This window comes from Carlito syrichta, unplaced genomic scaffold (assembly GCF_000164805.1).
Source record: "Carlito syrichta isolate Samal-C Ts95f unplaced genomic scaffold, Tarsius_syrichta-2.0.1 Scaffold315643, whole genome shotgun sequence".
Lineage (NCBI taxonomy): Eukaryota > Metazoa > Chordata > Mammalia > Primates > Tarsiidae > Carlito > Carlito syrichta.
In genome coordinates, this window is record NW_007259739.1 from 361,659 (window position 1) to 376,234 (window position 14,576).

The following is a 14,576-nucleotide window of genomic DNA, read 5'->3' on the forward strand; positions in this document are numbered from 1 at the left end:
TAATTAAAATATGTGCTTCTATATATGTTAGAGAATGCTAGCAAAGAGATTAGGAAGAGATTCAAAAAAGGAAAAGAAATAATTATATAAAAAAGACATTTGCACATGTATGTGTGCACCATTCGCAATAGCAAAGTCATGGAACCAAACTAAGTGTTCGCCAAGGGATGACTGGATAAAGAAAATGTGATGTGTATATATGCACACACCCTCAAATACTATTCACCTATAAAAATGAGTGAAATAATTTCTTTTGCAGCAACATGGATAGAGCTGGAGGTCATTATCTTGAGTGAAACAACTTGGAAACAGATATCATATATTGTCACCTATAAGTGAGAGCTAAATAATTGTACACATGGACATAAAGTGCAATAAAAGACACTTGAGGGTCTAGTGGAAAGCGGGAGGGTAAGAGGGGAAATGAGGGATGAGAAATTATCTTTGGGGACCAATGTACACTGTTCAGGTGATGACTACACTAAAAACCCAGATTTCATCACTAAGCACTATGTCCATGTAACAAAACTACACCACAGGCACACCCCCCCCCCACAGAATTCTCTGCTTGCCTTTGGATTATGTAGATTTGTGACCTTCCCAGGGACTGGCTAGTGTGGTCTAGCAGTATATAATTAAGAAGCATTATGGCTTCACCTCGATGTGGCACTTTTCTTATAGCAAGTTACTATAGTGAAAACAGCATGTTAATTTGTCCAGTGACACATTTTTATTTACAATGAAAGACGGTATGGATGAGGTACTTTTATAACGCTTTTAGAGGGAAAAAACAGTACATAGAACAGATTTAGTCCATTGACTTTGATTTTTAAGATTTTAGTCAGTATACATTACCCCACTTTTGTATTATACAGTCATGTTCACTAAATATAGTGTAAATATATTGTATTGATTCATTTTCATATTAAAGATTTAAACTTTAGGCAGGATTTAATTAGTGTGCATTTTTTTAAGCTCCTGATTGCATTTTGATGAACTCCTCAGATAGTCAATTAGCATGTGAATGATTTGCATAAAGTATATTTATGCTCTGTGGGCTATTGCAGAATCACTTGGTATTTTCCTTGCTGTATTAATGGTTCCATTTACTATTGTACTAGTGGAAAATGAAGTCGTGTAATTGGAAACTGGTAAGATACTTTATAGCTATTAGCTTAGGGTAATTATCTGCATGTTATATTACACATTGAATTGCAACAGAAACTATTACATTCTAATATCTAGGAAAAGTGACAACCAAACAGTTAAATTGTTATAGTAACCACCAAATTGCAATGAAAATGAATACATTTATTGAAAGACATTTCTATAATTTGTAAACAGTGTGTTTCCTTCTGATAACTCTTCTTTTTCTCTTGTTTCTTTTTTTGTTTATTTAAAATTTGCTGCTTGCCATTGCAGGAAGTAGAGGTTTGTATTACAGCTTTTGTGTTTCTTATTTGATTTTAGATTTTATATAAATCCTTGCATTTTAATTACTCATAAACACTCAATTCACATTATTTTCCTCCTTAGGATGATTATTTCCGTACTTGGAGTCCAGGAAAACCCTTCAATCAGGGTAAGAATCTGATTCTTTTAAAATAAAAATTCTTACATGTTGATAATCACTGTAGTTTAAAAAATTATATTGATTAGTGGATTGGAATTTAAAATACTAAATAGGAGAGCTTACATAAATGGAAAAATTCATGTAATAATTACTTTCATTTCAGCATAATATAGTTAGAAATAAGCTAATTAGTTATGATTATGTCAGGATGTCTTTTATTTTTAAATACGCTTTAGGCTTCTGAACTCTACAGTGTTTATTTATATCAGTAGATATAAAGTTTTCACATGCATTCACTGGGCAATAGATATATTTGTGCCAAGTTTCAAAACAAATGTGTTTGCTCCCTCTTTTCCAGTTAATAAAGGTTTTCATTTAAAATGGAACTGGCTGGTAATTAGACTCAATTGGGGTCTTAACAGGCCCCCAAAAGAAAAGTGTTTTACAAATAAGGGTTCCCTTCTCTGTTCACATAGCCTGCAGTTCAGATGAACTTACTTTAAGCAGAAAAATAGTACATGTGGGTGGGAGTAAAAATCTCCTACATGTGCAGTAAGTATAAAACACCAAACTCCATGCAATCATCATCTAAAGAGACAGTATCAGAGCCAGGGATCTTCTTTTTAAAATGTGAAACAAAATTAATTTCTACTTTACATAGACTGTAGTAAGCCTCCAGAAGACAATAGTCCATGAAACAGTACCACTCAAAAATAGAAAACTTTCAGGGGATATTTAGGTAATGATTGAGTGATAGAGTCATGATATGTTATTAAAGGGAGCTTGGGGTATTTCTGTGTCTCCACATGTTTGACTTAGTCTTTGGGATGGATGCTCAGCAACCAACCTCTAAGAGTGAGAATCCCCCTGTGTGAACCCAGACATAGAATGTCGTCAACACTGATATTAACCTGGAGTCTGAGACAGTCATTCAAATCCAATCCCCTCTTAAAATTAGTTTTTTTCTTGCATATATTTCTTGTGATTTCACTACTGTTATCCGGAGTGTTTATTTTGGGGATTGGCATTAAATTTCTAAAAGAAATAGTTTTGACTTGATTATTAATAAATCAAATCACAGTACTAAAAGAGAGACAATAAAAATAATGATATGCAGAGGGAGATGTATTTGCAAGCTTTCTTGGGAAATGAATTTTTATGATGGAGTCATAAACCTTGAAAAATGGGAGTTATCTATGAAACGGATGTGAGCACTTAGCTTTGTCATAGATGGTACATCCAGTTATAATAAAGATGCTTTCATTTTTCCTTTTTGTATGCATGACAATGTGTCAATTTTTGACTTCTCTCTCTTTAAAAAAAAAAATATATATATATATATATGGGAGGCTTCTAAACCCTCTGTCAGTACTGCCTGTTGATTTGCTTTAATTTTCAAAGAGGTGTTTAATCCTACTAACTTGGTTAAAAAAAAAACACCTTATTTATCAGGCAGGGAGGAGCTCATGGAATGGCAATAGCTAATACTTATGAAGAGTGTCCTATTTTCTATCATTATTTTAAGTATTTGATGCAAACTAGTTCATTTAATTACCGTAGGAACCCGGCGTGGTAGGTGAGAAAGTTAGGGTATTGAAGGAGGTTAGTCTCCTGCCAGGTTCTAGTCCCACACAGAGGAAGGTCAGGACTTGGGCTCGGTCATTGTAATCCAAGCTCTATTCTCTATATGCTGTGCAATGCTACCACTCACATGGAGTAACAGCATACTCATGCTGTCTTGAAGTTTATACCTTAAAAATGTACATTGATTTGAACAAATATTTGAAATAAATAATTTTTAGCTTTGTTTCTATATGTTGAAAGAATATTTTGTAGACAATCAGATCCTGAATTTCAATTCATTGAACATATATAGTTGATAAACGTAGGAAGTTTCCTATAAAAAATAACAAAAATTAGATTGAGAAACATGTATGTGTTTTTTGTACACAGGCTGAGGAATAAGCAAAATTGTCCTGCTCCCATCTAGCTCTGAATAAGACAGAGAGGGTGCATCCTCCTGGTAGAAAAGGCTTGAGATGTGTTAATTTTTAGTATGTTTCTTGTTCCTTCTGGCAGACTCTTCCTTCCGGTATGATTTTCAAAAGATGATTGATATGATGAACCTAAAATCATTTAGTAAACTCTTTATACTTATTTGCAGTTTTTAATATATTATGTTTTTCATCAATTTATGGACATCCATATCATATTAGTATAAGTTAATTTTTCCCTAATTGTTTTTATTCATTTATTTATTTATTTATTTTTTGAGTTGGAGTCTCACTCTGTCACCCAGACTGGAGTGCAGTGGCCGCTCCCTGCCACTGCAGCCTCAACCTGCTAGGCTCCGGCGATCCTTCTGCCTCAACCTTCCAAGTAGCCGGAATTACAGGCACCTGCTACCATGCCCGGCTGATTTTTGATTTACTGTAGAGATGAGATCTCGCCAAGTTGCCCATGCGGGTCTCGAACCCATGGGCTCAGGCAATTCACTCACCTCAGCCTCCCAAAGGCACAGGATTACAGACTGAGCCACCGAGCCTGGCTCCTACTTGTTTTTTAAGAGGTTACCATAAAAAAACCCTAAAAATAATGAAGAAGAAGTTACCTGGTGGTTACATTTAAATGCTGGTATTAATATCATTTTAACCATATTGATTTAAAGACAACTCTTACTTCCATTTCTGTAGAATTTGTCACACAATATGCAGAAATTCAAGTATCATGGAAATGTTGATATTTTATAATATGAATAGTGTAACTTCTCAGCAAAAAACTCCTTTCTACATATATACTAAAATATGCACACAAATACATACAGACATGAACCTATAGATTACATATCTGTACATGCACAAAAACATTTGCACCTGCCAACTTGCTTCTAGGTTTAACCAACTCATTGTTGAGGTTTACATTATCTGTCTTTAGTTTTGACTTTGACAAACTTTTCATCTTATTTAAGCTTCTTTTCATCAATCACATTTCCAGGGTTTTTTTTCAACCAATAAAGTAGAAAGAGATTTGGGAAAAGAAAATGTTCTCTAGTGAATTTAAGTAAGTAAATTATTAAATTAATAAAGTAAATTACGTATGTAATTAAATTAAATAATAAACTATTTTGTTGATGGGAAATCTGCTACAGAATGAAACCAAGCATGCCAGTGCCATAAACAGTTGCTCTGGGTTTCTCCACGGTGAATTTCCCTCCCATTCCTTCTCTTCATTAGCATGGCTCAACACAACAAAAATCAGCTGAAAAACCACTCTAATGAGGACGTGCATCTTCTCAAATAAGGGATAAAAATTATATGTTTTTCTTTGTTTACTGTGACAAACAGATTGAAAGGGGAATGTGTCTATACGGGGGGACCCAAAAAAACTGGAATTAATTTATAAAAAATATCTATTTATTCTTATATGTTTATAGTTCAGTCACCTTCAAAGTATTCTCCATTTAATGCAATACACCTATTGAGACACTTTTTCCACTGCTCAAGACAGTTTTTGAGCTTGTTAATTTTGATGCCTTTTAGTGTTTATACAGTTTTTGTTTGTTTGTTTCACCCCTTCCACATTGGCAAAACATTTCCCTTTGAGGACTTTTTTCACCCGAGGAAAGCAAAAAATGCCACTCAGTGTATGATTGGGTGAATAGGAAAGGTGGGACATGGGAGACATGTTGTTTTTGACCAAGAACTACTGAACACTCAGCACTGTGTGGGCAGGTGTGCTCTTAAATCACCAAGCATTAAATGGGCAAATGCATAATGCAAAGAATCTCCAAAACAAAAAAATTATTGAAACCAAACACAGCTTCTCACAACAGTACTAGCTGGACAATTGATGCCAATCCTAGACCATGTACCTAGCAAGGGAAGCCTGTATTGCAAGGGGCCTGCCCTCCAAAAAATAATTCCGGGTTTATTTGGGTCCCCTCTCGGATGAGCCTCAGTGATAGCATGATAAAAATTTTAAGTAATTTAGCAATGCTTTGGATAAATATGCTATAGCTTTCAAAAATAAATAAATATTCACTTCTTTCCTTTCACTATGTAACTCTGCCTTGTTTCTAGTCATGGGTTAGATTTGGTGTGAAACAGATAAATCTGTCAGGATTCACTGCTAGCAACTAAAATTTCTAGCAGTGAATCCTGACAATTGCTTCGACTTGGACAGTTGTTTTGCTTAGACTGAGGTACTCTATAAAGATAACCTTCCATTCAAAAGTTATTTTCCCCACCATATGCTAGATATGTAGGTATCCTGAAGTGAAAGATTTGGAAGTAAACTATGCATTCTATTGCTTCTTGATTTTATTCTCTAAGGCAGCATGGCTGCTCTGGTTTGTCCTCAGATTATATAGCTCTTCCATCTTCTACCAAAGCAGCTTGCAGTTGCTGTACTCAGTATCTACCATGCCAATGAGTTATGATTAATACACTAATAACAAAGAAGCTGGATTTACCTAGGACCAGGTATCCCCGAAGAAACCAGGTTCACATTCTGATATGCTTTCTCTGCTCCTGCAGATTTCTGGGGTGTGGAATTAGGCAGGGTTGCTGTGGCTCCATCTGTATCCTTCATCTTTTCCCAGTACTTCCACTGTGACTTCCTTCCTAAATCAGGACCTCTCAGACAGGGCAGCCTATGCCTGTGGCTCATTGGATTGTGTTTAATTCAACACAAGTTCATGAAGAGGCGGGCTGTGAGGAAACTGTTTCTAAACTCAAGCTGCTCAGAAATTCTAGCCTGGAGAGAGATAGACACATGACAACTAGATTTGTAACTGGGTGAACCATTCTTGCAAAGATTTGGAGGAAGGGGGAGAAAACATAATCAGCTCTTTGGAAGGTCCGCCATATGCTTAACTGTCTACATATCCATGCATTTATCTTTTCAGAATCTGTTCTTAGAGCTTTATCCAATTCACATTAATTTTTTCTGTCTATATGCAAAACATCTCACGCACAATAGTTACAGCCTGACGTATCTTTTTACAAGCAGTCTTTATAGTTACAAAGAAAAAACTGCTGAGATTTCTTCTGGTGTTTTTATTCCCTTCAATGAACAGTGCTGTCATAGTATTATGACTGTACTTATTTCCGAAATTGACAAAGATTGTTTGAGAAAATTTACCTCTTGCTTTTTTTTTTTTTTTGAGTTGGAATCTCACTCTGTTGCCCAGGCTGGAGTGCAGTGGTACACTCACAGACACCCAGTCTCAACCTAATGGGCTCAGGTGATTCCTTTCACTTCAACCTTTCAAGTAGCTGGAACTACAGACATGCACCACCACACCTGGTTACTTTTTTAAAAATTTATTGTAGAGACGAGGTCTTACCAAGTTACCCAGGCTGATCTCGAGCCCTGAGCTCAGGCAATTCTCTTGCCTCAGCCTCCCAAAGTGCTAGGATTACAGGTATGAGCCACCGTGCCTGGCTACATTATCATATTCTTAAGGCATAGGCTATGTATATTAGACTGTGTAGCACTACCTATTTCCAAGATGCCTTTAATTTTTACTTGTTTACATAAGTATTATTTATTTTAGATGACATTTACTATAGTATTCTGAAACAATAGATGGGTCTGATCTACGCTTCACAATAGAGGCATGGTGGTATCATAATACTGCTTTGTTTAAGAGCTTGGGGCTGTTTGGCAATTTTCTAGTGGAAAAATTGGTATTCCCAGAATTGTAATTCAGTGGAGGACACATGCAAAGATGATTACATAATTAGAATATTTTCTAAAAGTGATTTCAGTCATTTAAAAAATGTAGATTTTGAGCTGTTATTTGAGCTGAACCATTATTTGATCAATTCACATGAATTGATGTAGGGTTTTTGTGTTTTTGGACAAATTCCTTGCTAAGGCATTCAAGGTCTAATAGTTATATCAATTTGTATCCTCTGTTGGTTGTATCATCCATACTGGAAACCTTGGATCATAGAAGCCCTTTGTATCCCTAAGGAAAATCTGCTAAGAAATTATATTCACCCTAGAAACTGGTGCCTGCTCTATGTCAAATTCAGTATTGAAGAGCTACATAGGGCTTCCAATTGGGAATTTCAGCCGGGCTCAGTGGCTCAGCCTGTAATCCCGCACTTTGGGAGGCCGAGGTGAGTGGATTGCCTGAGCCTGGTTTGAGACCTGCCTGAGCAACTTGGTGAGACCTCATCTCTACAATAAATCAAAAAAAATTAACCGGGCGTGGTAGCGTGCGCCTGTAGTTCCAGCTCCTTGGAAGGCTGAGGCAGAAGGATACCTGGAGCCCAGCAGGTCGAGGCTGCAGTGGCCGAGAGCAGCCACTGCCCTCCAGCCTGGGCGACAGAGTGAGACTCCAACTCAAAAAAAAAGGGAATTTCATTGTCCAATTCTGACTGCCTTATACAATGAAGCTATTTCATTTGTTTTATACCATAGTTTGTAAAACATAGTAACCAAGAATCTTAGATTGCTTTGTTCTGCAATAGTGTACTTTTATCATAAAATAATAAAGATTGTATACAGGCTGTTGTTTTTAATTCACAATATAAAATCAAAATTAGTAATACTTGATTTGCTTCATAATACATTTGTCATAATATATTTGTCTACATAGGTATGCAAGGAGACTAGTTATATTTACTTACTTTCAAAAACTTTGATATTATTAGTCAATCTAATTTATAGAGCAAAAGATTGATCAGATTCGCTTTAATCAATGATTTAAGTGATTGAGTGATTTAAGAAACAATATTCTTACCTTAGACCTCATTAATCTAACACAATAAGAAGTCTTGGAAATATTGAACTAACTCTGGCTGAATATAGGAAATCATATTTTTAACAGAGTAGGAGTTGTCTACTGGCTAGGGAAGTGATTCTCAGTCCTGGCTGTGCATGAAAATTACTTCACACTAACTTAAAAAGTACAGTTGCCTAGGCTTGATCCCTAAGTGTTACGATGTAATTAATCTGGGCAGAGTCTGGGCACTTGGTGTGTTTGTCTGTGTTTGGTTTTGTCTTTTACTTTTTAAAAAAATAGCTGTATCTATATACAACATAAAATGCACAATTTTAGCCTTTTTTTTTTTTTTTTGAGTTGGAGTCTCACTCTGTCGTTCAGAATGGAGTGCAGTGGCCGCTCCTGGCCACCGCAGACTCGACCTGCTGGGCTCCGGCGATCCTTCTGCCTCAGCCTTCCAAGTAGCCGGAATTACAGGCATGCGCTACCACACCCAGCTGATTTTTTGATTTATTATAGAGATGAGGTCTCGCTGCCCAGGCGGGTCTCGAACCCGCGGGCTCAGGCAATCCACTCACCTCAGCCTCCCAAAGCGTGGGATTACAGGCTGAGCCACCGAGCCCGGCTATTTTAGCCATTTTTAAGAATGAAGCTTAGTTACATGAAACATTCCCATTGTTTTACAACCATTACCACCATCCATATCTAGAACTCTTTTTATCTTTCCATTAATGAGTAGAAACTGAAACTCTGTACCCGTTAGACAATAACTGCACATGCTGCTTTTCCCCAGCCCTTGGTAACCACCATTATGGCTTTCAATTTCTATAGTTATGTCCTTTCTAGGTATCTTAGATAATTGGAAGCACATAATATTTGTCCTTTTGTGACTGGCTCATTTCACTTAGCATATTTCACTTTGTCTTCAAGGCTAATCAACTCATAAACAATCCATAAATTCATATTATGCATATTTCTTGGTGTCTTGAATTGGGAAATGTATGCATGGATGTACAAGTCATAGTGTGGCCTTGATCTGGGTTATAAAGACGGGAATTTCTAGAAGATACAAAAGTTTGCTACTAGTTATCAATAAATATGAACTTATGCTTTACTTTATTGAGTTATTAGAGTGCGTGTTCAGTCAAAAGCAAAATAATAGTTTTCTTGATTTATAAAGTCTTAACTTTCTACTCAGTGTTACTTCTCTCTACTCAAATTATTTTTATAATTACCATATTTTAAAAACACTTCTTAGCTGTTACATGCAGTTAAATTTATGAAAAGATGTCTTCTAACTAACTCAAACTCTGCTTTCTGTATGAAGATGTTTATTATGACTGTAAATACATGTCACATTCACTTTTTGAAGTTCAATATGCTTAAGACCAGGTGTGGTGGTTCCTGCCTGTAATCCCACACTTTGGGAAGCCACACAGGATGACCAGTTAAGCCCAGGAATTGAAGACTAGCCTGAACAACATAGTAAGATCCCTGTCTTTACAAAATAAATAATAATAATAATAGGAAGAAGAAGAAGAAGAAGAAGAAGAAGAGGAAGAGGAAGAGGAAGAGGAAGAAGAAGAAGAAGAAGAAAATAAAGTTTGCCACGCGTATCACTGGTAATTCTTGCTTTAGAATTAATTCACTTGCTCTGTTTTGCAAGAGGTAATGTGCCTTCTTAATTGTGATTGTAAGCTCATCAAAATCCAGGAACTTATTTTTACTTATACGTCCCCTCCAAAGTCCTGCACCACTGTAGGTAATTATCATGTACTCTGCACTAGAGACAAATTTAGACATTTATCTTTCTTCATTTTGCTTTTCTGTTTCTGAGTTTTTACTTCGGTTTCTCTGCAACTTCTTATTGTCCAAGGCTAGTTTTAATGATCAGCCCTTCTCTTAACACTATTGTTCGTTTCATGCTCATTGTGTGTAATTATCTGACGATAAATTAAAATTTAAAAGTAAGAGCATAAAATATCAGAAATAAAAAAGATAAAAAGAAACAGCATAAATATGTAAACATTAAGGATTGAGAATTTTCCAAAATTAATGTCGGATATCACACACAAATCCAGGAAGCTCAGAGAATACCAAATAGGATAAATGTTCCAAACAAACAAACAAACAAACCCCAAACAAAAAGTAACATCTGGACATATCATTTTCAAGATGCAGAAAATCAAAAATAGAGAAAAAAAAGTCTGAAAAGGAGCCAGGGGCAGTTGGGAGGGGGAAGCACCTTACCTATAGAGAAGCAAAGAAAAGAATTGCATCTGACTTCACATCCAAAACCACAAGCTACTAATTAAAATGTTGGGGAAAAAATCACCACGTTTATCTATCCTGTTAAATTATCTTTCAAAAGTAAAAGATAAATACTTAGCTAGACAAACAAAATTGAAGGAAGTTATTGCCAGTAGATATGCCCTATAACATGTTATAATAATTTCTTCAGAGATAAGAAAATTGATAGTGCTCAGAAACTCAGTTCTACATAAAGAAAGAAAGCCCATTGAAGAATTAGTACATGAAGTCAAATAAGTGCACAAATAAGAGAGTATTTGCTCAAAATTATAATAGTACAATGTCTCTATGTGTGCTTATGTACATATACATGTTCATTTAGGCTTTTATATGGTGAAATGAATGATAGAGAGGATTGAGAAGAAGGAATTAGGAAAATTTTATTATTATAAGGTATTTGCACTGCCCATAAAATGGTGTAGTATTATTTAAAAGTAGATGTAGGTTAATTTAAATATATATTGGAAACTCTAGGACAACTACTTAAAAAGTATTTCAAAAGAAGTATAATTGATATGATAAGAAAGGAGAAAAATGTAATAATATAACATGCTAAATTAAATTCACAAAAGGCAGAAAAGTGAAAGACAAAATAGAAAGTCAACAAAAATAGGACAGTAATACATACGGCAGAAATTATTCCAACTATATCACTAATCATGTCAAATATCAGTGTTCTAAATGCACCAATTGAAAGACAGAAATTGTCAGAGTGCGTCAAAAAACAAGACCTGGCCAAGTGCTGTGACTCATGCCTATAATCCCAGCACTTTGGGAGGCCGAGGTAAGAGGATTGCTGAGTCCAAGGGTTCAAGACCAGCCTGGGCAACTTGGCAAGACCTCGTCTCTCCAATAAATCAAGAAAAATGAGCTGAGTGTGGTGGTGCATGCCTATAGTTCCAGCTACTTGGAAGTCTGAGGTGGAAGGATCACCTGAACCCAGCAAGTGGAGACTGTGGTGGCCATGAGCATGTCACTGCACTCCAACCTGGGCAACAGAGTGAGACTCTGACTAAAAGAAAAATACAAGACACAACTATGCAAGTAACAAGTAACTCAGTTTAAATATAAAGGCACATAAAGATTGAAAGCAAACTTATAGAGAAAGATATACCATGCTGAACTAGCCAAAAGAAAATAGAAATAGCTATGCTAATTTTATAAGGAGCAGGAATCAGATCAAAGAAAATTATCAAATAAATTACTAAAAGGGAGCATTATATAATGATAAAAGGGTTACTTCTCCAAAAAGGTAACAATCCTTAACTTGTGTGTGTCTAACCAGAGAGCAACAAAATATCTGAGGAAAGAACTGAGGGAACTAAGGAAAAAATAGATGGATTCACTATTATTCTTGGAAACAGCATCCTTTTATCAGAAATGGAGAGATTCAACAGGCAGAAAACTACTATAAACAGAGTTGAACTAAACAGCACCATCAGTCAACAGGGTAGGGTTGATATCTACAAATGGCTTCATCCAACAACAGCAGAACATTCTTCTAAAGTTCACATGGAACACTCACTAATATAGGCCACATTAGTGACACAAGACACACCTGAAAAAAAATGTAAAATAATAGCAATCAATAATAGAATCAATGCAGTATCTGCTCTCTGACCACAATGGAATTCAGCTTGAAATCAGTAACAGAAGGATAGTTGGAAAATCCCAGAATTTGTGGAGATTAAGCAACACACTTCTAAATATCACATATATAAAAATAAATATCAAGATAAAATTTTCTTATTTATTTATTTTGAGAAAATAGGATTTATTGAGAAGACAGAAAAGCTCCCATAGTGGGAGGGGAGCTGAAGAGGTTGTCCAAGAGAAATTTGTAAATGTTTTGAATTAAATGATAATAGTTTACCAAAATTTGTGGTATACATTGAAAGCAGCGCTTACAGGGAAATTTATAACATTGAATGCATATATTAGAAAAGAAGAAAGATCTAAAATCATCTTCCAAGCTTTTTTCTTAGTAAACTTAAAAATGAAAGACAATTCCAAGGCAAGAAGAAGAAAATAAATAATAAGAATTAGGGGAGAAATTAGAGAAAAGGAATGCAATAATGAAAGACAAAACAAAAAACCCCACAAACTGAATATTTGAAAATATCATTAAAAATGGCAAACTTTTAGGATTTCTGATTAAGATGGCAACATAAGTTAACACTATTATCTTGGATAGACGCCATTTCCTACAGTGTCCATGTAGACCATTTTCATATTTAATATAGGAGTGGTGGTTTGTAAGCTGGGTATAGCTTGTAGATGCTTCATATGGTCAGAGTTTCAATTAACATTTACAAGTGGAAATATATAAAAATGAAAAGATTATGTTTGAGATGCTTTTACCCACAATTACCTTAAGAGGAAGTATGGTGTTCTGGCCATTTCAGGACTGTGTCAGATTTGTAGGAGCAGTGTTGGAGATGCAGGTCTTTCCTCCTCCTCCACACTTTCACTTTTCACAGCACATTGTCTGTGTTTCTTGATCTCAGGTTGCCTGAAGACACAATGCCAAGCTAGAGAAGGTGAGGTAGCATTTTCTCCGTGCATCTATTTTATGAGGAAAACAAAAATCTGTTCCCTGTGTTCCCAGCCAACTTGTGTACCAGTGTCATTTGCCAGTGATGGTTCACATTCCCTCTGTCACTTCCAGACCAATTCCGATACCCGCTGAGATGAGCAAGATTCACACAAGTCATCAAAATCCATCTTCTGGCTATTGCAGGGCCCACTTCTCTGAGACCATTACTCACTGAGCAAAATCTGAATCATTTTATTGTGGACACAGATGTGTTGAAAAGGTGGTGGGCTTGTTGTTGAATAGAGAACCAGTAGCAAGTGTCTCACCAAAATTCCAACACCTCTTTGAAAACAGAAATATTAGCTGCCACAGAGAAGCATTTCAGAAGAGCAGTGATCATGGACACGTTCGTTAATTATCCTCACACCACGTATTTGCATGACTGACTTACCCTTAGGTATACCAGCCTGGGACCCTTATAAAGAGCCTGAAATAAATTTGGTCATTCAATTTATTTAGAAATTATGTGTATACATGTTCAGAAATACTTGATTATTCTTGATGATACGATAATGCAAGCCTTTTTAATTAGGAGGAATATATTATTTTTCCTTTTTAGAGGTTGTAAGTATGAAATGCCTTACATGTGGATTGCTTTTCCATCTCCTTTTTCTCGCCATAATAACTTTAGACTTACCTGTAAGTTGGGCTTCTCTGATAGTCTGCTCCTTACATTCACTCTGGAGGCCTCTCATTGGAGATTCCCGAACCTGGTGTTGCCCTTCCATTCTGAGCTCCATGCCTGTATCCCTGAACTCCACAACATATGCATTTCATCCAGATCTACCTCAAGTTTTAACAAAAAGTCACATAACTCCTATTCTATTTAATGCTTCTGTTCCTTTAATGCAGCGGGCACAGTTGGCCCTCCTTATCTGCGGGTTTCGTCTCCCAGGATTCAACACGTCCTGGAGAAAATACCTTCATGGAGGTTGACTCCCAGATGGGAAGTCCACGCATAAGGAGCCAACTGAAAGACTGGGCATCCTCCCTGGAGCCAGTTCCCTGAGATACTGGGAGATGACTGTGCATTGCATGATCTGTTATTTGGGGATATTTATTACTATACTTGATATATCTAACTAAAGGACTAAATCAAAGTCTAAAGGAGGTAGAATGGAATTTTGAGTATGCTCTTGTCTCATTCAGATCCTAACAGATGAATTTGAAATTGTCTCCTTATGGCAATGGTTATTATTAAAGATATTCAATTAAGTTTCACTTACAGTTTACATTTATTCCTTTTAAAATTAATTTTTATTTATAATTATCACATAACAATTATATATGGTCCTGGGGTACAATGTGAAGCTTCAAAGAACATATGCATAGTACAGTGACCAAATCGAGGTAAATACCTC

At 35.9% G+C, this 14,576-nt stretch overlaps 1 protein-coding gene across 1 annotated transcript in view; it reads left to right on the forward strand.

The window, feature by feature from the left end:
- The first annotated feature begins 1,541 nt into the window (after nt 1–1,541).
- Nucleotides 1,542–14,576, forward strand: part of SPOCK3 (SPARC/osteonectin, cwcv and kazal like domains proteoglycan 3) — a 334,334-nt gene continuing 321,299 nt past the window's right edge. Inside the window, exon 1 of the mRNA XM_021706488.1 lies at nt 1,542–1,582. The gene's annotated coding sequence lies outside the window, so the exon portion shown is untranslated. The remainder of the gene's footprint in view (nt 1,583–14,576) is intronic.